This window comes from Stenella coeruleoalba, assembly GCF_951394435.1.
Source record: "Stenella coeruleoalba genome assembly, chromosome: 16".
NCBI lineage: Eukaryota > Metazoa > Chordata > Mammalia > Artiodactyla > Delphinidae > Stenella > Stenella coeruleoalba.
The window spans coordinates 21,330,664-21,353,793 of NC_137162.1; the positions used below are offsets into that span (position 1 = coordinate 21,330,664).

General features: G+C 38.6%; 1 protein-coding gene across 1 annotated transcript in view; it reads right to left on the reverse strand.

Moving 5' to 3' along the window:
• The window catches only part of LOC307174970 (uncharacterized protein), an 84,052-nt gene extending 61,380 nt beyond the window's left edge, over positions 1-22,672 (reverse strand). Inside the window, exon 1 of the mRNA XM_079899646.1 lies at positions 21,583-22,672. The gene's annotated coding sequence lies outside the window, so the exon portion shown is untranslated. The remainder of the gene's footprint in view (positions 1-21,582) is intronic.
• Positions 22,673-23,130: the final 458 nt, after the last annotated feature.

Sequence of the window (23,130 nt, forward strand, 5' to 3'; positions counted from 1 at the left end):
TAGATCAGGGCAGTCCCTTCATAAGCAGCGAAATGACTTGGAAACATAAAGCATTGGTGATACGCTTCTCAGTGATGCCATACTTTTCAAATTTAATGATGGAAGAGGGGGAAGATGACTACATTTCCTTTGCTTTGCACGTTGATGATCCGAACTCATTTTTTATTTAAAGCTCTCTCTAGGGCATCAAATAATTTACATGAACACAATTAAATGATGAGTCATCCTGTCTTCTCTGCCTTAAAACAGTCTTGTTCTTGGCAGCTTGTAACTTAACCATGCAGTTTTCTGCCATATCTATTTGAGGCTGATAGAAGCAGGAATTATGCAAGGTTGTGATGGTAGCAACTCAAGGCTGAACAGGAATTGGAATCCAGTTGAAGCAAAGAATGTACCAGGTTTCAGGGGCCAGAGCAGACACAGAAACTTTGAGAAGTGGGTATGTCTGGATGAAATTTGTGAGTAATATCTTACTTGTATCTCATTTGCCAGTTATACTTTGGAGTTAGTCAGTTTTATTTTTATTTGTATATAAGGTTAAAAATTTGAATCACTTTTTATTTGCACAATTAATTTAAGTCTATTCTATATGCCAGAAGCCACAACAACAATTTTTTTCATACACGGCTCTCTAGATTATGTAAGTATCAGGCTTCTGTAAGACTTCATTTTCAATAATTCTAAAACCCAGCTGGATATTTTTGTACAACTAAAGGGATCTGCAAGATACCACCTTAATACTTTCAGAGATACCAGAAAAAGAATGATAGTCACATCCTTGATTCCTTGATGATGTCTTTGATCTTAACAGTAGTGCTCTGGATTCCTTTTTTTTTTTTGAAATTGCTTCAAAAATCACACATTTACTATTCTACACTTTCTGAATGTCAGGAGTCTGGGCATTGCTTAGCTGGATCCTTTGCTTCAGAGTGTCTCACAAGGTTGCAGTAAAACTGGTAGCCAAGTCTGGGGTCTCATCTAAAAGCTTGACCAAGGACAGATCTACTTTGAAACTCATTGGGTTGCTGGCAGAATTCAATACCTCAAGGGTTGTTAGACTAAGGGCCTTAGTTCCCACTGGCTGTTGGCTAGAGGCTTCCCAAAGTCTCTTGTCATGTGAACTTCTGCAGTATGGAAACTTGCTTCATCAAAGTGTAAAAGCCTAGTGGGCAATACAGAGATTCTGATAGCACAATAGAAGCCACAGTCTTATGTAGGCTAAATATGGAAGTGGCATCCCATCACCTTTGTCATGTTCTATTGGTTATAACAAGTCATTAGACTACATTTCGGGAAAGAAGATTATCCAAGAATGTGAATAGCAGGATGTAGGAATAATTGAGATGGAGCATTCTAGAGTCTATCTGCCACAACAACTATGCACTTACTATTTTAATTATGTGGTTCAGTTAATATCATAAAGTACTGATTTAAAGGTGAAAAGAGAATTATTGGCATAAAAAGTGCTGTGTACTTTACGAAGACATGCTAAACACACCTGCAAATTTTTTCACACGTCCAATTTCTTATTATACTTTAAAGAAATAGGAATTAGAACTATAGATGATCCATTATGTGATTTGTGCAACAAAAACTATATAGAAATTCCATCAGCCATACTAAAAAAGGTCATGTAAATGCATCAAAAACATGGGCAGCCCTAAATATTTTAAACAAATTAACTTTTGGTGTGGATATTAGAAAAAAATTATGGAACCCACATATTAAGTGTCAATTAGGAGAAATTACCTACCAAGATAAATGCTCCTCAGAGATTTAAAGGCATCTGTCAGTAAAATTGGATTAAAGGGCAACCTTACAAAATATAATGAGTCTAAATTAATATATATTATATATACCTATAAATGTGTAACATCATAAAAATCAGAACAAGTAGTTTCTATATTCAGAAATCCAAATAAGAAATTATTTGGATTTGTTTTTGGTCCTAAAGTCCATAGAATTTAAATGTTCATAGCTTTTAAATATCTAGAGACAGTTTCATTTTATAACATTGCAATTATCATATTTCTGGGCTCTCTATATTTAATTTCAATTCTGTTTGTAAACAGAATTGTTCCTGAGCTTATCTCTTCCTTGGTGAACCTTATCAAATTCAGCTAACAACAGCTTACCTTTTCAATATTCTGCCTTGAGACTCCCTCATACAGTGCTTTATGTTCACGAGGTACATTTTTGCTTTCACACTGTTACAAATATATTGATATTTTTCTAGCCTCCTGTTATAGTTTCCATACCATCTATTGTCCTTTCTCAGTGCTAATGCACTGCATTTTAAGTTTTCCTACAGCAGCACACAACTTTCAGTACTGATTTCTTTACTGGTTGATTATTATGACAATACTATTGCAGAACAGGCTACCCCCAAATTTAAAACAGCATTATTATTATGCTCATGGGACTGTAAGTTGGCTGTAGTTTAGCTGATCTAGACTGGCCTCAGTGTTAGGCCGCTGCTTCAGTTCATGTCTACTCTGGGTGTGACTGTTCAGAGACCTCAGCTGAAAGTACAAGAGCTACGTGGAACGTGGTCTTCTCATGGTGGATCGTCAGATCACCAGAGAAGAAGTCTACATGTGCAAACCTATTACAACCCTTTACCTGTGTCATAACTAAACCAAGTCACATGGTGAAGCCCAAACTCAGTTGGGAGAGGGATGTATATTCTGCCAACAAGGTGGCTGTGGCAATGGGGAGAAAGTGTGACTCTGTTACGTGGTAGTAATGAAAGAGAAACTAAACCATTAACCTACCATTGTATTAGACCCAACTGGGTCAATCAAAGTCCTTTCCTTGGGAATAGAGACTGGAAAACTTGCTTTTGTCAGTATCATCTATACAGCTAAGCACAACCCATTCCACAATAAGATTTTGGCAAAGACAGCCTAAAGAAAGAGAAGACTGAGGCTGCTTGTATTTGTCTCTGAAACACCTATATCTTTAAGACATATTACAATTTTTTAATCTTAAACTAGCTCAAGTGATACAGTATAACTTGAAACCAAATGTGCTCAACTAATATAGAAGGGCAGGGTACTCTTGAGGCCAAAGTCATGAATCAGTTCTCCTAGAGACAAGTTTTCCAGCCCCAAGCAATCAGAGTTCATTCTATGTGGTCTCTTTCGTTTCCTCTACTTGTAAAAGTCAATGGAGGGAGCCTCTGAGTGACCCGATTGTCATAGGGAACTGGTATCTTCTGCAGAATAGCAAGTGAAGACCCCCCAAGGGTGAATGAATTATACCACCACTCCATTATTAGAAAAACAACTCAGAGTGCACACTCTACAGGCAGCATGAGTGACTAGTTAAGCATTCTCTGAGTCTTTTCTTTCTGGGACCAGTTCTAGCATGCCAACTTCAGGATTATTGAATTTTTCTTATGTATGTGAAAAAAAGCAAGAATAAGCAACAGAATGAACAGGGAGCAAAAATAGTTTACTTAATAGATTTAAATGGGCTTTACAGGTAGCAATGATTTTATCTATAAAAACACTGCAGCTTGAGGTTGGGGCTGACTGAATCCTTTCATGATATACATCTTTACATGAAACTTTCTGCAGTCCTTCTTGTGCTATTGGGTTAGGAAGTCACTCACTGTGTAGTCATCACATTAAACCCAATAACTTAATGCAGTGTATAGAGCAAACCCTAAAGTTGTCCTACCGTAAGTGAGGGTGGTTCTCTTTGGTTTTGGATCAGGCAGAGCACATTGTACACTTTCCAAACACTCTAGCCCCTGTGCAAAATCCATGAAGTCAGTGCCAGCTTAAGGGTACTTACTAATGAACCCGCCGTGTGTGTGTATATGTGCATGTGATGGGGTTGATGAAGTCTGCTATCTACAGAATCCCAGGCGCCAAATTTTAGAATATGTCTTTTCTCTTGATATACACTTTACAGACTTTTATTCCTACAAGGGACACTTCACTATTTACAGAAAAATTCTTTTTCTAGGCTAAATGTCAGAAGACCAATCCTACTATATTTGCCCAAGCAATGGAGGCAGGGAGTTTCATATAATATCATAGATCCTACTGATTGTGTGATGATTAACTTTTCTCCTCACAAAGACAGATTGAATGAAATCGACAGTGCCACAAAAATAATGAAACAGAAGTGCCGTAGAGTATTCCCTACCACAAAAAAGTCAACATCTCATGGTTCTTATACAACATTTTTTCTAGTATTTTCAGAATCTCCTGATTTAACGTTGAAAACACAAGTGCTTTTTTTAGTTCATTCCATACTGAGTATAGGAATAGTGGCTTTAAAATTAGAAAGGTATAAGTTTAAATATAAGAGCACAACTTGCTAGACTTGTCACTTTATTCTGTCTAAGCCTTGGTTTTATAATCTGTTAAAGAGGAGATAATAAGGCCTCCTTCTTAGAATTTTTGAGGATAATAATAGGACACTATGGGAAATTTTTTTTAGCGTAGTGTCTGGCTCTAACAAATACTTCTTTCTGTGGTTACTACTCTATTTTATTTAATTTGCAAAGTAACATTGCATACGACTCTCCCATTGTTGAAAATTAACTTGTATAGGTAGAAATTAAGGACATTACCTAATGGCATTTATCTTTCATTCATTCATATACAAATATTCACTAGACTAGGGCACGTCTATTCCTCATCAGGCTTTGAGTTGTTGAGCCATGTGTTTATAGGATTTTAAGTTAGAAAAGGTGTTAGAAGTAGTTTATTTAGTCTAAACTTTCACTTTATAAATGAAGAAACAAAGATCTCAAAAGATACGGTGAATTGTTTTCAGGGGAATTAAGGTGGGTAGTGACAGCTATAAGTAGAATCTCTGTCAGACTGCTGCAGTAAAGATACTCAATCTGTTGATGCCTCCCTATGTCCATGCCCATATCCTGGGTAGTCTCCTGTCACTGTGGCTCCGGGTTTAGGTATGTGGCTTGCTTTGGGCAATTCGACAAAGAAATCTGGCATATGTAGAGGCTCAAAAAAGGATTGTGTATTGGAAATTGAAGTACATGGAGTGATCCCTACTAAAAAAAAAAATGAGACAGCATTTCACTGTCTTATCCATCGCTCCTTGATGGGTCTTGGGATCTTGCTACTTAGATATAAAGAGGTCCAGCTACTGGTAGATAAGAGACTCTGTGGGGAGAGACACCAGTCATCCCAGGTATTCCAGACATTCCAGTCATCCTAGCCAAGGTCTCATCCCCAAACAGCTAAGCCAGAACCCAAGAAGTAGGATAGCCTGCGGAGTCCAGCCCAAGCATGTAATGTCACAGCAATACACGAAGGTGTTTTTTAATGTCATTCTGTTCTGGGGAAGTTTGTTACAAAGCAAAATCTAACGGTTATAGAACTGATTTCAGTTTATCTTGTGTTCTGCCATCTAACCTAGGGGCTGAAATTGAAGATGTTATGATTTTCTCTGAATTGACTTCCTACTAATTATTTTGCACTCACTTAAGTGGATTAACGATCTGATTTATTTTGTTCACGTCTTCTTAGCTCCAGATTATGCACCTAAACTTTAAATTTCAAGTCTCATAGGCAAGAGGCAGGACAGGGGTGATTATGAGTTTATTTCAGACACTAGTACAAAGTAAACAAATCTATTGGTCCCACAACTTCTAAAATAACAATTGTTTTGAACAGCTCACCACAGGTTCCAATGTGAAAATGAAAATATCCTCTCAGAACTCTCATATAGCCTAGCATACAGGAACACCCAGCAGGAAACCAAAGGTATAACCTAGAAACAAGCCTAATTACGTAAACACTAGCGAACAAATCTAGACCACCTGCACTGTCAAGATATAGGGTTTCTTCAAAGCAGAGAGAATAAAAAAGAAAGACAATTCATCTATTGTAGTTCCATGAGAAACATGCTGTGACTGCTATGATATTCCACCAGAGTATCTGCATCACATAGCTAGATCTGAAAATATCTGTTCTGCTGGATGTCCAGCACTAGAACCAACACTTTATCAGGAACAGATTTCTAGACCTGCACTTGGGAATAATGATTGTGAATTGGATGTATAACAATGCTACTTTAAAACTTAAGACTCCTTTACAGGCACCATGTTTTGGGCCATGTACCATGCTGGCCAAGAGAATAATGGGAGGTGGACCATAGTCTCATTGACCCTGGTCTACCTGACCCTTCTGGATAGATGAGGCTGACTACACTCTAAAGATAATGATCTGAAAAATCTGAAAGAGAAATTAAGGAAACACTCCCATTTACCATGGCAACAAAAAGAATAAAATACCTAGGAATAAACCTACCTCAGGAGAAAAAAGACCTGTATACAGAAAACTATAAGACACTGATGAAAGAAACTAAAGATGATACAAACAGATGGAGAGATATACCATATTCTTGGATTGGAAGAATCAACATTGTGAAAATTACTATACTACCCAAAACAGATTCAATGCAATCCCTATCAAACTACCAATGGCATTTTTCACAGAACTAGAGCAAAAAATTTCACAATTTGTATGGAAACACAAAAGACCCCGAATAGCCAAAGCAATCTTGAGAAAGAAAAACAGAGCTGGAGGAATCAGGTTCCCTGACTTCAGACTATACTACAAAGCTACAGTAATCAAGACAGTATGGTACTGGCACAAAAACAGAAAGATAGATCAATGGAACAGGATAGAAAGCCCAGAGATGATAAACCCACACACATATGGTCACCTTATCTTTGATAAAGGAGGCAAGACGATACAATGGAGAAAAGAGTCTCTTCAATAAGTGGTGCTGGGAAAACTGGACAGCTACATGTAAAAGAATGAAATTAGAACACTCCCTAACACCATACACAAAAATAAACTCAAAATGGATTAAAGACCTAAATGTAAGGCCAGAAACTATCAAACTCTTAGAGGAAAACATAGGCAGAACACTCTATGACATAAATCACAGCAAGATCCTTTTTGACCCACCTCCTAGAGAAATGGAAATAAAAACAAAAATAAACAAATGGGACCTAATGAAACTTCAAAGCTTTTGCACAGCAAAGGAAACCATAAACAAGACCAAAAGACAACCCTCAGAATGGGAGAATATATTTGCAAATGAAGCAACTGACAAAGGATTAATCTCCAAAATATACAAGTAGCTCATGCAGCTCAATAACAAGAAAACAAACAACCCAATCCAAAAATGGGCAGAAGACCTAAACAGACATTTCTCCAAAGAAGATATACAGATTGCCAACCAACACATGAAAGGATGCTCAGCATCACTAATCATTAGAGAAATGCAAATCAAAACTACAATGAGGTATCACCTCACACCAGTCAGAATGGCCATCATCAAAAAATCTACAAACAATAAATGCCGGAGAGGGTGTGGAGAAAAGGGAACCCTCTTGCACTGTTTTTGGGAATGTAAATTGATACAGCCACTATGAAGAACAATATGGAAGTTCCTTAAAAAAGTAAAAATAGAACTACCATATGACCCAGCATACCCTGAGAAAACCATAATTCAAAAATAGTCATGTACCACAATGTTCACTGCAGCTCTATTTACAATAGCCAGGACTTGGAGGCAACCTAAGTGTCCATCGACAGATGAATGGATAAAGAAGATGTGGCACATATACACAATGGAATATTACTCAACCATAAAAGGAAACGAAACTTAGTTATTTGTAGTGAGGTGGATGGACCTAGAGACTGTCATACAGAGTAAAGTCAGAAAGAGACAAACAAATACTGTATGCTAACACATATATATGGAATATAAAAAAAAATGGTTCTGAAGAACCTAGGGGCAGGACAGGAATAAAGACACAGATGCAGAGAATGGACGTGAGGACACGGGGAGGGGCAAGGGTAAGCTGGGACAAAGTGAGAGTGGCATGGACATATATACACTATCAAATGTAAAATAGATAGCTAGTGGGAAGCAGCCGCATAGCACAGAGAGATCAGCTCGGTGCTTTGTGTCCGCAAGAGGGAGGAGATATGGGGATCTATAAATGAATAGCTGATTCACTTTGTTATACAGCAGAAACTAACACACCACTGTAAAGCAATTATACTCCAATAAAGATGCTAAAAATAAATTAATTAATTAATAAAATGATCACCTGAAGTATCAAAACTTCATTACCATCTGAGTAAAATGGACAGTGAATTCAAGGGGTATCCGGGTGAAGGGACTACTCTTTGTTGGAGGAATGATGGAAGTCTTCATGAATTGGTTCCGTTAGTCCGTTCTCACTGAAACTCCCTTGGTGAACCCTCCTATTTGCCCATTTGGTCTTGGCAATTCAGTTTGGGGTGTATGTGCTTTAGCTACTGCTGAGCTTCATATCTCAACTTTGGGCATTAGAAATGTTGCAACTGTAAGCTCCTGTTTTTAGATCTACCATTCTGAGTGTTCAAATATCTGCCCTAGAAGCTCTTCCTCAACTCAACCTTAGCATGATGATAATAGCTATGCTCCTACTTCCATACATGTTAAGCCCTATTGTCTTCCTCTTGAGGACCTTATCACTCTTCATTCATTCCCACTTCTCCAGATTTTAAGGTACATTTATCCTAATAATACCTCTAGTACAGTTATGTTTTCCTCCCCACACTAGCATTGCTTATTTTTACATACACCAGTGGAATTTCTATTGATCTTTTCCTTTTACTCATAACTTTGAATAAAACAGCTTCTGGATGATACACGATTTTTGTGTACCTATGAAATACCAGAGAATCTCTTTACTCTTGTAAAGCACTTGTCAACTTGAATTTAAATATCACAGTTATCTATCCACTACAAAGATAAAAGTATTCTGAGATCCTCTTAAATTTCCCAAGATATATGTTGTGACTGTTATCCTTAAATAGTATTGTAAGCATTATTTAATATTGCAGTGACTGCTGTGGGGGAAACATATATAAAATGAGGAAAACAGATTATAGATGGAAAGAATGTTGAGGAGAAGTTAAATGGTTATGTGGGCTTATTTTAGCTGTGTTGTGGGAAGCACGTGTATTTGCTTTTTAGAGCATGACTGTGATGACTCAAGCAGGCGGCAAACTAATTTACATTTGGGAAAGACTTTGTTTACTCATTTCAAAACCAGTGGTTATTAAAGGTCCTATTCAGCTATTCCCAGATGTGTCACACCTTGCTATAAATAGCCACTTTTTATTATAAGCTGTAATATGCATACTTATTCAACAAAAGAATGCAGGGCTCCACAATGCAACAGGCACTGAGCTGGCACTAATGGTTTAACAATGAACAAAAGAGACAAGGACTCTGGCTTCATGGAGCTTACATTTTAGTAAGGGACACATTCATATATTTTCTAGTGTGACTATATTTAATTACACCTGTTTTACAGGAAAAGGGCTGTGTCATATGGGAACTCACAGCAAAATAAGGGAACCCAATCTGATGGTGATTTTCCTGAGAATATGAAAATTAAGCAATGCTCCCAAAAGTAAGTAGAAGAGATAAGAGGATGAAGGAGGGCAGGGGAGTAGTCAGTAAAACCTGAGAGAACTGTAGCACGTGGGACCCCTGAAGCAGGAGGAGACATGGAACATTTGACAAAGTCCACACTGGGCCAGTGTGGCCAGAAGGCAGGTTAGAATTGTCAGAGGTGAGTCTGGAGAGACAGACAAGGGCCAGATCACGCAGTGTTCTCTTCATCAAATTAACAAATTTGAGTTTTAGCCCAAAAGCAATGTGGCCCATTAAATTTGAACTTTCTGGGGTCTAGAAACTTCAGTACATTATATATATATATATATATATACACACACATATATATATGTGTATATATATATATGTATATATATATAAAATATAGCAAGACTTAACTTTGAATTAAAGCATGCCTAAATTTGGCTTGCATGAATAATACTGTGAATTTCTCTCCTTTTTAGATGTCTTTCCCAAAGGTACCCTAAATTTTTATCTGATACTTTTATCTTTATACAATCCATCGAGAGAAAACGTTCTTGACCGCTGGAATAGGCAGGGAAAGAAAAAAAAAAAAAGAAAAAACAATGGCTCCATAGAGTTATCTTGTCTTCTGTATGTGTGCTCTTGTGTCACTACTTTCTCAAATGCACTGCTTTGAGGTTGAGGACTCAAAGTTCAAAGAAGATAATCATGGAAATGTGATGAGAGAGGTGGAGATAAGAGGGTCTCAGTGAGAATGTAACAGTCTTATTAAAGCCTGGAGGAGAGCTAAATCGTTTTCTCCACTCCCACCCCAAATGCTCCCACAGCTGATGTTTGCCATGTTATGCCTGTTAACCTGGATAGAAACGGGTTTTTAAATGGATTAAATATTAATTTGAGGTTAACAATATGAAAATTAAACACACCCCTAGATGTTCCTAAAGTCAGCATCTTGAGGATCATTTCAGCTAAGAGAGTGCCATCAATTAGGGATAGCATTTTCCATTGATTCCAGGGGTGGTGTCGCTTTCTAAGATTCACTTGGAGGAACGATTTTTCTCTCCAACCAGCCTTTTCTTTTGATGTAAGCTGACTCTGCCCACCTCCTTTCTTCCCTGGCAAATGTCCGATCAGTGCTGCTTCCCCCCACCCTATCCCACAATGCCCTCATCCTATCCACCTGACAAGTACTTTCTTTTCTTTTTATGACTCCCATTGATTTCTTTATGGAGGTGAAATTGTGCAGAAGAAATTTCCCCCAAAATTGAGCCCAGGTATATTATATCAAGAAGAACTTCCTAACATTCAGTTCTATTATATGCCAGAACAAGTTCCCAGGAGCAATTGTAAAAGGCCAATAATATGAGTTATTTAAAACTCAACTGGACAAAGTTATGGTGGATGTGCTGTCAGGAATTCCCTAGTTTTAGCCACAAGAGAATTCAAAAGACAAAGAGATCATAAAAGGATTTTTTCTCTTCAGCTCAGTTTTTCTCTAAGCTGAATTCTGTAATTTCTGTTGAAATCAATAACATTAATACACAAGAGTCTCTGCTTTTCTGATGTCAAATTTATCAAGAACTGGAAGGAAAGAAGGATGGGGATACTAAGGGAAATCATTCACTAGAAAGAAGTGACGTGATCTCATGAATGATTACCTGAATGCAGTGTTTGGGAACTCGTATCCTAATTCTAGTTCTCTTTCTGATGGTGTGATCAAAGAAAAATGTTGTGTGGAAACAGACAGTTAAGTCCTGCTAACATCTTCTAATAAACTCCTCTAATTATGTATCACTTCCTGCACTGTTCATGTATTTTGTCAACCAAAAAGTATAAATAACCTTAAATTAGTATCTGTTTTGCCATTAAAAGTTTAAGATGATTTTTCTCCGATATATTTACTAGTGCTAACTACTACTATTACTACTACTACTACTACTGTAAGACTTTGATTATGATTATGGTACATACCAGCCTTGAAGAACATTCCAGAAAACTTCCCTAACCCAAATGATATATAATATATACTCTGAACCTTTAATAAAAATCCCACTGTGGTTCAATTAATCAATAGTGTAATTAAGAGGAATTCTTCATTGGTGGAGCATTTTGACAGGCACCCTCTCATTTAACACTCTGGACAACCCTGTGTGGTGGGTATTATTACCAGTGTTATTGACAATGAATAAAACTAATGTTCAGAGAGAGGAATGGTTTGATCAGAGTGAGAGTTAAGTCCAAACTCAAACCCAGCTTGGATTCCAAAGCCCTTCTGCATATCTGCCCTTCTCAAACATTTTGGGGGCTTCATCATCTAAAAATATCCAGATGACAAACTGTATATGTTAATTACACTTTCTTTCTTCCACTTCCTCCTCTCTACATTCTGTTCCAGAACAACACACATAAATATATACAGTATTTTAATCAATGGCTCCGAGAAAGGAGGCTTATTTGCAAGTATTTTATTTTTCATTCACAGAGAAATAATCACGTAAATTCCTTTGAACGGTGTGCCTTTTGGTTGAAGTAATTAACCCGTCTCCTTATTACCCCAGAACTTAATCTATTCTGTCTGATCACTCTGCAGGACTCTCTGACCCCTACTTTTCTTAAACAATTCCATTCACCCACCAGGTCAGAGACCATCACATGTTTCACTGTGATTTGAGAAAAGAGTCTGTAAGTGAAGAAACAACTAATATTTTTGGTTAGTTTTAACAGGTAGAGATCGTAACATGTATTTTTACTAAGTGTGAGCAAGACACATTTGCATCTGGCTGGAATTCATTGCTTATGTCAGGGAATCATCAAAAACTTTCAATCCTGATCTTAAAAATGAGAAAGAGTAAATTAAATAAACTGGTGAAAAAAGAAATAATGCTTTGATTAATGAGAATACAGATGAAAAGAAAAAGTTACCTCAATAAAGATCAGAGTAAGAAGTTTTCTTCATTGTCAGGATGAACTAGTTCTACATACACAATAATGTAAATCAATGTCACAAATATTACATTTAATAAAAGAGGACAGGCATAGGGTACATACTGTACAGTTCTACAGATGATCTTCAAGAAGAAATGATTTAAGGTGATTGAAGTCAGAATAGAAGATACCCCTGGGGAAACACTGGCTGGGAAAGAGCCCAAGAGGGTTTTACAGAAGTAATCTATATCTTGTAGGTGTTTACACAGGTATATGCATATAATAATTTATTGAGTTTTATCCCTAAGATTTATGCACCTTGCTCAATATATTGTATAGTTCAAATATGAGTGAAGGGATAGATCATGAAAGGTCTTTTCATTTATGTGTAGGACTTTGTCCTATAGAAAATGGAAATCACCAATATGTATATTAATCAAGTAGTTGGTTAAATTTGCATTTTGAAGACTCCTTTTTGGATCTCTGGATGATCGCCTGGGAGAGTAGAGAAGATGGAGTCAGATACCTACTCCAGAGGCTATTTAAATAGGCCAAGTGAGAAGTGATGAGAGCAGAGAAATACAGAAAGGAAGAGATGACTATTAATAGTAACTAATTAATACTTGGCTTTGGAAAACAGTAAAAGAAAAGTTAAGGGCTATTTTCGAGGAATTTGCGATCATCTTAACTGAGATAATGCAAACGAGATGATCCAATAACTCATCACATTTAAAGATAAGCTAATTGTCTTCCTCCTATATTTCCTGTGAAATGTGCAAATATGAGTGTGATTCACCAAGGAGATGTCTTTGTTGGTAAGGTAAGCTTGTGAGTCATTAGCATAAACATATTTTAAGTCATTGTCATATTAAAGATTGTCCAGATGTATTACTTAGTTAGAGAAAGAGGATTAGGAATGAGAATTTGTAGAGAAAAAAAAAAGGATGAGCAAAGAAATAGAAAATGAGGAAGAAAAACAGAGGAAAAATTAGAAAAACAGAAGATCCAGATGGTGATAGAAGTCAAGGAAAAGGAGATTTGAAGATTAAATGGTCAGTGATATTTGGTATTAAATTTACATAGTTTGAGTAATATACAGACTTTACCTTTTCCACTGAATTTGGGTATTAGTGGTTATCAGTGATTCTTGCAAGTGAAGAGAAGCTAAATTGGTAATGTGCATAGTGATGGTGAAAACGTTTATCATGAACCATGGGGGTATATGGAGGTGAGACATAGAAATAGCAAAAATGACTTGAAATAACTTTGAAAATTTTTAAAAATTGAGATTTAAAACTAGATTCATGAGGTTTTCAATTAATGCTTCTTTTATAATATTAGATAGACTCGTGGAACTATACTTGAGTCTAAACTGTAGTTGAAAGAAAAAAATAAAAAGAGAAGATGGGGCTTCCCTGGTGGCACAGTGGTTGAGAGTCTGCCTGCCGATGCAGGGGACATGGGTTCGTGCCCTGGTCCGGGAAGATCCCACATGCCGCAGAGCGGCTGGGCCCGTGAGCCATGGCCACTGAGCCTGCGCGTCCGGAGCCTGTGCTCCGCAATGGGAGAGGCCACAACAGTGAGAGGCCCGCGGACTGCAAAAAAAAAAAGATAAGATGGAAGAGCATGGGATTCAATGCGTTGGTGGAATAATTAGTTTTGGACAGAAGTGTAGCTTTCTATGCCTTTGACATTGTAGACAGAGATAGATTGCAAACAGAGACAGAGGAGACAGCATGTTTTAAATTGTTCAAGAAGGAGGAGGTGAGGGTGTAAGTCTAAGATATAGAGAAAGTAGAGCAGGTTTAGAACAGACGCTGAGTAGAAGGTAAGAGAGATTACAAGAATGCTCTCCACCTTTTATCTTTCTCAGCATTTCAATACCTGGCTTGAAATACTGAGACATGGTAGTAGATAATCAATCACTCAAATTTAAAAAGTAATTGTAATATAATGAGAATAAAATGCTACAACCCTCTAAAAAAACATACTGTTCACTGACCTGAATTCCAAGTAACTGCAGAACTGGATGTTAACCAATCCCCCTCAGTCAATGGCAGCCCTACTTCAGTATCCCTGCTTCAGACAAGACATGACTAGGGTGAGGTGAGTGAGGCACTCAACTCAGGCACAAAATTTAAGGAGATACCAAATAACTCAGTAATCAGGATAAAGGCATGCCTCATTTTACTGTGCTTTGCTTTACTGCATGTTACCAATATTGTGTTTTTTTAAATAAATTGAAGGTTTAGGGCAACTCTGTCTCGAGTAATTCTATCAGTGCCGTATTTATCAACAGCATTTGCTCTCTTTGTGCCTCTGTGTCACATTTTGGTAATTCACACAATATTTCAAACTCAATACTATATTTTTATGGTGATCTGTGATCAGTGATCTTCGATGTTAGTATTGCAAAGAGATTACAGCTCCCTGAGGCTTAGATGATGGTTAGCAATTTTTAGCAATAAGGTATTTTTTAATTAAGGTATGTACGCTGGTTTTTAGACAATGCTCTTCCACACTGTATAGACTACAGTATAGTGTAAACATAACTTTTATATCCACTGGGAAGCCAGAAAATCTGTGTGACTCACTTTATTGTGATATTTGTTTTATCATGGAGATGTGGAACCAAACCAATACTATCTCGAAGCGTGCCTACATTACATAGCAATATCTTTAAATAATCAAAATTACTGCAAAAAAGTCATACTGAACAAAATACAATTTTAATGAAAGACAGGCTGCAGCCCTAGATCTCATGACCCTGTCTCACTCTCTTCACCCTCATTTCTACCCTGTTTATGAAAGTCAGCCAGTCTCTAAACCAGCCTTCCATCACTGTGCCTCTAAATGTCTGGCAATCCCTGAACCCATGCGTCCCCAAAATACTATATAAAGTTGGTTCCCTGCTTTGTTCTAAATGACTGAGTTCTGCAACCAAAGTTGTCCTTTGCTTAGCAAATAGAGCTTTGTTTCAGACATATTTGCTTATCTTTTTCCTCAGTCCAAGAAGAGTAGCAGGACATCTGTATTTTCTGTGTTGGACAAGGGTTCCTCCCAGTCTTGCTGTTAACATACTCTGGACTTGGCTAAAATTGTCCTGAGTATCTTTTTTGCCCCCATTAAGCATACTCTTGGATTTGTAATAAAAAAGATTCTTTTGGATACCTTTAATGGAGGAGGTTATTGCAAGGAGTCACAGAAATAAACTTGTGGTTGCTGTGGTCATGGCCTTTTAACTGTGAGGGATAACAGCAAGCCTAAAGCCCAGAGAAATAGTTTGGCTTCTTTCATGATGAAGCCAAAGCAGTGGTTACTTTCTTTTATTCTTTAATATTGAAGACATAAAAATTTAAAGGTAGGAATTTCTTTGACAGTTATCTCTCATAAAAGAAGAAGTTAACCTTTGAGAGCTTATAAATTATGTCTGATTATGACACAGTCAGTTTTTTTTTCTGATTATTTTTCTATTGAAGTATAGTTGATTTACAACGTTGAGTTAGTTTCAGGCGTACACCAAAGTGACTCAGATACACACACACACACACACACACACACAGACACACACACACACACAGACACACACACACATATATATATATAACTTTTTTTTTCGGATTCTTAGATTCTTTTCTCTTATAGGTTACTACAAAATGTTGTGTACAGTTCTAAATTAGGAGGTTTATTACTCTTTACTGATTTGCTTCATGAATAAGGGAAAAGGTAAACCAATAATCTGTCCGTCCAGTGTCCAATGCTAATAGTATTTGACTTCTGGTTCCACCACATCCTCTAAACTCCAGGCTTTGGCTGCATGACTCTTAGATCCCTGATATTCTTTCCCAGAGTCAAGTAATGGAATTCAGAAAATGCCACTCAAAACTGTTTGTCTCTATACTCTGTAACTGACTGGTTAATAGAAGAATTGTGGAATAGCCACAAGAGAACCAGGATTGTAATTAAGTCATCTTGAGGTCTCAGTTTCCTACTTGCTTTGTGACTTTGGGCAAAGCATGTCACCTCATGAATATCATTTTTCTCCTCTATAAAAGGAATAGTTTGATTAAAAGGTCTCAAGGATATCTTCAAGATAAAATATATCTGAATCTATGGTTGTATACATGTCAGTAAATTTAATTTTCCTCACAATAGTTTTGCTAATGGAAGCTTGGCACCTTAAATATGGCCGGGTCATTCTTGAGGATGTGCTGACTATTCCAGTATCACTACTACTGTGACATGACAGCTACTTAACAACCCTATTAATGTGTCATTGATTTATTTGTGTGTACACAGTCAGCAAATCTTAGACACCTGGGATCAAGGGAAGAGCATGGTACTTATGTCATGTAAGCTCTCTTTGCCTCAATTTCGATAACCATAAAATTAAGATAGTTATATCTACTCCTATGATTGTCATGAGGATGACATGATATAATATGTGTGAAGAATTGAGCACAGTGCCTGACTATACTGGTACCCATGACAGTCTAGGGGTTTTTTTTTTCTTCCTGCCTTAATAGTGAAGCTGGCCAGGTCTTATAAGATCAATAATTATCCAGTTCTCAAATAAAACACTTGTCAAAACTTAGGCTGAATGAGTATCTCTTCCTCCCGAGTTCTCTGCCTCAGGATTCAAAGATATAAAATCATTAGAAAACACTAATGACATTCCTCCCTCTACATGCATAGACAGTAAAATAAATTACTTTTAATGTTTTCCAGGAAAAACAACAAATTACATTTGAAAAGTATATGTTTAGGATGACAGAATCCAGATTTTTTGATGCAACGTTATAAATACTGTCATTTGACAGTTATTAGTTTACAGATTTTTATAATTATGTTTCTTTTATTTATATTTATATTTTATTTATATTTATATTTATATTTCTTAAATATCATCCAGTGATTCTCCATTATGTCAACATCCTAATACATATTGCATTGGGATACATATTCATATTCTTTATTATAAATACATACATACATTTACAGAAAACTGAAAGACATGTGTCAGTACCTTAGATGTTAAGTCTCTCAGTCACCATGTGTTATATAATCTTGAAAGTGACAAAACCCAGGCTGTGTGACTAACACTCCTGATATTACAGCCACCTGAGTCTCCTGTAAGAGCCCACATTAACCCTGGTTCATGATGAGAAAGCATTTCCCTGTAGCCCTTCTTGTTAGACATCCATATTCTTGACCCTGGGCATTAACCAATGAGTAGTTAATATTTAACAGGTCGGGGTGTCAAGTCTGGCAGAAGTATTTCCTCAAGGGCCCCATCACCACTTTCATATTTAATTTGAATTTCTTTGGGTCAAATGTTTAACTGCTCTTGACATTCTCCACAGCAGTTATATTCAATCTCAATCTGCATAATAGATTGCAGGGAGGGCAAGTCATTTTCTATCTCAATTTGGTCAAGCTAGCAAAAGTAGCCTGTTGCTTTGATAGCTACGGGCAAGTACCCCTACCCGTTTTGATTTTATACTATCATCAATAACATAAAGGAATTAGACTAATTCCTTTTTGCCATTACATCATCTTCTGATATTTTGTAACTCTAAGTTTATTTCAGTAACTATTAAGTACCAGGTTCCAAGGGTTTCTAATGGAAGTAAATGCCACTGGTCAAAGAAGTAATTAAGGTTCTCCTATTCAGTGAATATGTAGAGGTACTGCGGTCATGTTCAGTCAACCAGGGGAGAATGCGAAGGTGGAAGTAATTGTCCTGGTTTATGTATCTTCTTGCCCTGAAAGCACAAACTAGGAAGTACTTAGGCATGCCCGTGCTGTCCACACAAATAGATACTTCTGTTTCCTTACTGAAGGTATATAGGGCTGTCAACTTGAGTATGAATTAGGGGGAGCTAAAATCTCCTCCCAAACCAAAATATCTTCACCACTTACTGTCCATCTCTTTGATACAACAAATATTTAGTGAATAGCCATTTTGGCCAGACATTCTGCCTGGTGCTGAGCACTTGAGAGCAAATGAGATACAACTACTGTTCTCTAAGAGTTCCAAATCTGAGACAGCAACTATTCAGAAGGAAAATTGGCTCCTGGAAAAGTTAACACATTAAGTGTGGTATGTTGAAAAGGCCTGAGTTCAAATTAGCCCTTGTATCTGTATGAGTTGAGAACAATTACTTAACTCTCTGACCCTCGGTTTCCTTAACTGTACATATGGCAACTAATAATGTATTTCTTTCAAAGACCTTAGTGGGGAGCAGGGCAACGAGAGGAAAGAGCTTCAGAGAGTTATATGATTAGAGCAGCTGGGGGTAGGAGATTCCGGGACCCAGGCAAAGATATGGTTTAGGTATAAAACATTTAGCATTCAAGGCTGAACAGGGATTTATTTAGAGTGATTCAAAATATACTGAGTCATCAAAAGTGTGACTAAGGACAACCTAAGGTATCACTGAAGGGTTCTTGGTAGGCTCTTCAGAACTCATGTCAACTATAGAACTTCTGAGATACTAAGTGAGTTAAGCACGGATCTCAGTTACTCAGCCATAGCCTCAGGTCTTTATTCTTGATGTTTCATGTTGCTTTGATATGATATAGTACCTGGGAATGAGGCCAAGGCAACAGACTGGGAGTCAATATCTTCATTTAAAATTTTGCAGCAACATGGATGGGCCTAGAGTTTGTGATACTGAGTGAAGTAAGTCTGATAGAGAAAGGCAAATATCATATGATATTGCTTATATGTTGAATCTAAAAAAATGGTACAAATGAACTTATTTACAAAACACAAATAGAGTCACAAATGTAGAAAACAAACTTATGGTTACTGGGGGTAAAGGGGGTGGGAATACATTGGGAGATTGGGGTTGACGTATATACGCTACCATATATAAAACAGATAGCTAACAAAGACTGTATAGTACAAGGAACTCTACTCAATACTCTATAATCACCTATATGGGAAAAGAATCTAAAAAAGAGTGGCTTTATGTATATGTATAACTGATTTACTTTGCTGTACACCTGAAACTAACACAACATTGTAAATCAACTATACTCCAATAAAAATTTTAAAATAAAATAAAATTTTGTGAACCTTGGGATACAGTTGGGAGGAGAGAGAGGGAGAAGGGAACAGGTTAGTTGACTGTAAAGGCCACTGTTATTTCAAGAGAACATGGAAGTCTTAGGAATTCATTCTGGGGCTAATAATTACAACCTGGGAATCTCAGGGAGAGGGAAAGTTCTCAAAAAGTCCCCTGGAGGAAAAACAACACTTCACCATCTGATAACATGGCAGGGATGTAACTTCTTGAGAGAATATAAGACATGACTTTCCAGTTAACTTTGGACTCCTCACTCTGGCTGTTTAGCTGCTGCGCCATCTGGCCTTGGGAGCCCACACACCTCATGCCCACACAGAGGATAAAATGGAGATACAGGGAGGAAGAAAGGGGCAAGTTTGTTCAGCTTGAAATAGCTGGCATCTATTTTTATCATGTTAATTCTTGTTTTGAAGCCTGGCTGCCTTGGATGCTCCTTGACGTCCCTGCAGAGATAGCTGGGCTGAGGAAAGCCAGTGCTTGCTAACCAGTGAGCTTTACTGCAGGCTGTTCTTGAACACCTGGGGCCTTCCTGGTGACCAGAGAGCACCACAGTTTCCCCTCTAGAACATGGCTTTGCTCCAGGCACAGACAAAGCCAGCTTGGGGTGCTCTTGGTCAAGGGTGTTATGGGCCCTCTGGCCTTTTTAACCTGGTCCTGAGGGAAACAAGAGCAGATACACACCCCCCTCACCCTGGCGGAAAATTTACCTCCACCCAGGTCGTCCTTATACCCTCTTCTCATAGGAAAAGGCTGGTCAAGGCTGCTGGGTCAGCCTTGACCTCACACACACAGACAGAATCTGTGCTCAATCTGGCCCTGTCAAGGGAACTAGCGTCTCACCACTCTTCTTGTTCTGCTGTTTATGTCTCTAAAATAACAGGATGACTTGCTATCTCACACACACACACAGAGCTTAGTCGCATTGTGCAAAGTTGTAACAAAGAAAAAACATTCCATGACTTTAGAGCATTTCCATGAAGGTCAATTATTTAAGTTATTTTGACATTATTAACTATGCTAATAAAAGCTATTAAAAACTGCATTTGCAAGTGATCAGTGTAAAACCCTGTGCATGCTTGAGTAAAACTACTACTGAGGGTTAGGTGCCACCTAGTAATGGTTATGCAGGTATGGGTGGACCTACACTGTTACACTTTTAAATCCCCTTTTGTTTTGCTGCCCAAATCTAAATAAATACTTTTGTTAGTAGATAATTGTTCTTTTACTAAGAGATACTCATTACCTACAGAAATGTATTTTGGGAACTTATTTTACATAGCAACTTTTTATCCATTGAAACTAACCCTTATCAATAAATCACTATTGTTTAGATATTTTAAACAGTACTTTTTTGTAATTTATGTTTTAAGAATCATGCCCAATTTTATTATTTCACAAGAAGGAAGCAAAGGATAAAAGTAAATTTAACACTTCCTGGCTGTTGATTACTGGCAAGCTGCTGGCCACCTGCTCGACAATCTCTATGCAAATGATGCTCCTTATTCACCAGAGTACAGAATTTTAAAGACAGTTACAATGCGAACATGAACATGCCTATAAGCTGTTACACATAATAACAAAAGCTGGTTCTGTCAACTCCAGTCTCATCAGAAAATTCCATCAGAAATAGTTAAACTTTCCTTTGGTGGATCATGCCTTCTCCACTCTTGGCCCACATGTTTTGGTCAAAATGGACCTAACTCACAGCTTTAGGAATAGATATTGAATAGCATATAACTTGCTTCTTGAAGTGTGGCAGTGAACCACATCATGAGTACCACTTGGAAACCTATTACAAATGTAGTGATATACACACACACACATACAATGGAAAATTACTCAGCCACAAAAAAAGGGTGAAATGATGCCATTTGCAGTAACATGGATGGACCTAGAGATTATCATACTAAGTGAGGTAAACCAGACAGAGAAAGGCATATATCACATGATTTCACCTATATGTGGAATCTAAAAAATGATACAAATGAACTTATTCACAAAATAGAAATAGACTCACAGGCATAGAAAAGAAAAGAGAAAAGAAATGTAGTGTCTTGAACTGCGGCACATGGGGCCACAGCTCCAAAACAAAGGTCAGGCATTCCCAAAACAATGTGCTAACCTGACTCTGGCCGGTGGGCCCGGCCTGCCGCAGGCGTCCGGGGTCTTTCAGTGTGGTCACCGTGGCGTGTGTCTCCTGGGACCCCAGGAAGAGAGTCAGGGTAGTCTTGGAGAGAGGAGGGCACGGGCCAGCTCCGAAACTCCTTCAGACGAGGTTAGTACCGTAGCCAGTAGCATGAGCTGGCTGGGGGCAGAGGGGCATTGGCTAGCGGTCGGTGGAGGCCCCGCCCCTGACCCCGGGGGCCCCGCCCCTGACCCCAGCCTCTCCAGGGCCCAGAACCTTCAGCCGCGGCGCTGGGCTCCCGCGGGTCTGGCCCACCCTCACTCCTGGCTTTCCCTTGGCGCCCTCCCTGCTTGGAGTCGCAGCCTGCACTGTGGGGAGAGTCGTGCCCCGCCCTGGGCCCGGTGTCGTCCGTGCTGGTGCCCAGGTGGCCTGGACGCACCTCAAGTTGCCAAAGAAGCGCTCGGCACAGCGCGAGCCTCAGGCTGCAGGCGCTCTGCCGCCTCCCCGACGCAGCGCGCAGGCTCCAGGTGGCCTCCAGGGCGCAGCCAAGCGCACGGGGCCCGACTTGCGCGGAGCCTGAAGCCGCGGACACCTGCGGCCTGGCCCTCGGTGAACCCGCCAAGGCCCAGCCGGCACTGTTCTCAAGGAGTGAGTCACTGAGAACCGGCCTGAGCTGGTGGCTCCTTTCTTGGTCGGGCTCTTCCCCAGTCCTCAGCCTGAGGCCCCGGGCTCCTCCCGAAAGATGCTTCCTGACCCGGAGGAAGCTCCTGAAATTCCTCTGCCTGGCTTCTGTATATACTTAACTTATATTTAAAGCTTTCGTATGCTCTGGGCCCGTTGACTGCTCCTCCGGTTTGAGCACTTCTGTTCTGTACCGTCTCTGTGGTGGCGTTGAAGCGTTTTGGTCTATGACGACTTGGTATTTTTGTAACCGATCCCAACAAAGACTCTTACCACAGTTCTTGGTGGTCTTCTGCAAACTCCGAGCGCCTTTTGAAACCAAATGAACTGACGGTGAGCAGGCTTCAAGGAAGGCTACTCGTGAGACCACAAGCAGATGTGCTGGTAAAGTGCTGGAATGTAAATTCCTAAACGGTAAATATCACCCCGTGACTTTTATTTAAATTATTTAAATATTTTTCCTTGAAAAGAGTGGGAAGTGATGCCAGGATTATAAATGCATTTAAGTTAAACTGTGTAGCGTCCTCTGCACAGTACATTTGCTTTAGAAATGTGGTATAGTTCTGTTGCTGTTTTATATATACACATATAGTATTTTTATACCTCAACACTTATTCTTGATGGTATCTGTCAGATACTCGGAGGGATCAGAAATTGGAATTGTTTCAAAAGTCCTTTAATTAACCTGATGACCTCACCAGGGACTTACAAAATCTGTTTTTAATATCTAGAACACTACAATTTAAGCTCCAAAACGACTTACAGAAATGTAAACCCTCATTTATCAAAGGCTCTGGGCAGACCTGTCCTCCCACTGTGGGTGGTGCCCTAAGTCTGCAGCCCAGAGTGGCCAGCCTTCCCTTG